Source organism: Lactuca sativa, chromosome 7, assembly GCF_002870075.4.
Source record: "Lactuca sativa cultivar Salinas chromosome 7, Lsat_Salinas_v11, whole genome shotgun sequence".
Lineage (NCBI taxonomy): Eukaryota > Viridiplantae > Streptophyta > Magnoliopsida > Asterales > Asteraceae > Lactuca > Lactuca sativa.
The window spans coordinates 3588453-3592190 of record NC_056629.2 but is presented as its reverse complement, the minus strand read 5'-3'; positions in this window follow the sequence as shown (position 1 = coordinate 3592190).

Here is a 3738-nt window from a genome sequence, read left to right as displayed (position 1 = left end):
AGTTTAATGGGTGTCCACTCTCACCCACCGCTTGCTTGACTGGTGGAGGGTCGTTAGCCGAACGGGTTTAACAGGACATTTAAATTCTCATTAAAAGTACAATGAAATACTAAGTAACTAAACACTTATAAATTCCCAAGATTAGTTACTTAGAAAAAATGTGAATTTGGTGCTAACCCATGAAATTGCACTTTGCACCTTGTTAAGTCGTTAGTGGAGCATGTGTTGTTAACTGGCACACTAACCTGGGACTGACAGTGCATGGAAAAGGGTAGCTTGATGTTAATCATAAATCAATGTGGTTAACCGACACATTGATTAGGTGGTTGTAACATTGGGTGTACCAAGCTAATTTGCATGGTTATTCACACCTTGTTTGTGATCCTCAGCATCCCAGTCACAAACTTGAAGGGCACAATCGAGATTTAAACATGCCATTGAAAAGTTCAATGAATATCAAAGAATCTAGGAATTTCAGACCAATTAAAACTTAATAATTAATTTTGTTTTTCATGGTGGAAATTGGTAAATCGTCATTTACCTACCTTCAAATATTTTGCAATTAGATTACAACATCCTTCTTCCGAATTGTAAAATATTGTGTCGGGTCCTAGCCTTAATATTTCATTTGGGTGTTATATTAAGGACTTAAATCAACTAATTTTAATTTCTCTCATTGTAGATGTCTAGTACAAACAACTACGGTCTTCCCAAATCTCTTGGAATAACATTTCCGCTTGAAGATGATGTTCCACGATTGGATCGTGGAAGTGGAAATCATACTTCACTTCCTCCACCTCCTCCAATTATTCTCCTTAACCCACAAGTTTGAAGACTTGAAAAGTTCAAGGTCACTCAAAGCCCTGTTGGCAGGAAGGAAAGTATGTATGTGCTCATGTCTTGGAGATGAAGTTACATATTGACAAGCTGGGAGAGTTGGTTCTCAAAGTCTCAAGGAAGTTGGTTGTTGACTAGGTTCTTCAATCACTTCCTAAGTCATATAGCAGGTTCTTTAAGGACTACTATATGGGAGATCATGACTTGACTCTAATTGATCTAACATATTTGCTTGTTGTTGCTGAATCAACAATGATTTAGTGCAATGGTAAAGCAAATTTGATTGGAAGATCTACTCCCCAAACTCCCATGTACATTGACAATGGTAACATTGGAAGTCCATAAAAGTTTTCTCTTCCCAATGGAAAGGGATCGGTCATGGTCAAGTCATTTGACCATATGGTAAAAAGAAAGGCTAAGTCTGAGATATTCCTGTGTACCATTCCCAAAGAGCCCGTATGTTTCTATTGCCAAGGAAAGGGACATTAGAATCGAAGCTGCCCTAACTACCTGAGAGCTTTAGTTAGATTGTATGGTTCTGCTCAGGTAAGGGCACTATCTAACTCTATTAATTCCTAATTGTTGATTCTTAATACATGATATGACAGGGTTGCATTTTGATTTTTTTGTAAGATCAGGCAAAAGGAAGGAAGCTTAAAGGAAGAGTATGTTGAATATGGTCGCGAAGATGGATTACGATCACATGGTTCGATGATCAGATTTGTGAGTTGTTGCTTAAGAGTCATGATAGATTTCTTAGGAATAGATAACAACATATTTTCACTTGTATTTGCATTGTAAGGATAAGTTTTCCGCATTTTTTTTAAATAATTTTTTTTTTAAATTTATCTTATTTTTAAAATTTCCTTACAATGACATTTGTGAAAAATTGTTGCTTATATGTTTCCATTAATAGCAATATTGGAAAATGGATTTGATTCTTTCGTTTCTGGCTGTGTCATATTTTACCAAATAAGGAAAGATTCTCATCACCTAAGTTTCACTTGAATAGAAACTTGGAATGATGCAACTTGTATTGTGTGATGAATGAGAACTTTCATCTTTGGGAAATTAAGACTAATTCCTTGTTCACATGTATATGTGAGTCAAGTGAAAGACTAGGGGATTGGGTACACTGGGTGTGCACTGGTCAGGTCCACCACAAAGAACGATAAGACTATTCGTCATGATTTAATAAAGTTTATATGGTTATGCTTACAAGTTTAAGTATAATTCCGAACATTGGAAAAGTTTCAATGTATGGCAGAACGAATGAGAAGAATCAAATTAGGTAGAAAGATAAAAGTTTCTCCAATCTGAAAAGATGGGAGAGTACTTTAGTATCGTGTTTTATGATCATCTTAATGATTATGGAAAACCATATCACAATTGATCCTCTAAGGACACCTTAGTGCACTTGTATGGCTAAGAAGAGGAATCGTGAATTGTTGAAATGGTTAAATCAAAAGGTGAATCATACTTCGTTCCAAAATCGAGTCTTAGAGTCATACTCCAAGATTGTAACTTGAGTGACATAATCTTAAGGAAGGTTTATAACTCTCATCAAATGCAGATTAACATGTTTCTTACTCTTGTACATTTGAAATTGGTAAGTTGTGATGTTTTGGATAAAACAAAGATCAACTAAGGCCAATTGTGTGAAGTGTCTGTCTTGATAAGAAACCCAACTAAATCTTGAATATTTGTTTGTCAAGAATGTTTCTTGACAAAGTGAATCTTATATGTCAAGAGGTCAGTGGGAGTCTTAAAGATATTGAAAGTTTCAAGAACTAATCAAGGGTAAACCTATTGTTAAACACTAGCACACGACTTGAGGTTTGTAACCTATCGTGTTGACATATTCTTGTTTCTATTCCCATTTCGGTTAAGTTGACTATGCATGTGAGTCCTATGAGTTCTCAGTTGTTTTCATAACAACCTAGGAAGCAATGGTAGGCCCTTGTGTTGCCAGGTGGCAAGAAATTAAGATTGAACAAGTTTAGTCCATATGAGTTTGGATTTGTCACTAACATTGTCTTGTGATTATGGTTATGACAAATTCACATGGATAGGAACACATACACCATAAAATCTAAGTGCCATAAGGTTTCTCTCCAATTCATGAAAATGATTGTGAGGAAACGCTTTCACTAAGTAGATTTTAAAGAGATAGCAATTGTGATATTTGCATTCTCAAATTTGATTATGATTACAGCATCCCTCTTCGTAGTTCGAATTGTGAGAAATGGAAAAGGTCTAAACATTTGGGACTTATTGTTGTAAGTTCTAAAATTGTTTAGACACACATGTGAGCTATCTAAGGAAAGGTGTAGGGTTTTGATAAGCCTAGATAAAGTCTTATCGAAGCATCTCGTATCAGAAATCTGAACTTTGGTAAGAAAGTCAATAAGTATTTATTTCTAGAAGTCCAGCTGATTTCTGGGTACATGTCAAAGCTAGTGGGAGCATAAGTATTATGTTAATGAGAATGTAATTATTATGCTGGTGGGAGCATAATTATTATAAGTGTTGCAAGTTAACAATGTTAATTATAGAAAAACAAAGGGTTTCAAATTGCAAAATTACAGGGTTTAGAAAGTTGTTTTGCTATAATTAAGGGAGAGGAAATTATACTTCATATCAAAATCTAAAAGCTTAGATTGAGTTTTAATCAAATTTAGTCATATATATATATATATATATATATATATATATATATATATATATATATATATATATATATATATATATATATATATATATATATATGAATGTTATGTTAGAATGGAACATAAAGAAATTCTATATATCGAAATGTTAATTGCGTTCTCAAAATTTGAATATGATTACAACATCCCTCTTCATAATTCGAATTGTGAGAACATGGCAAATAGAAATATT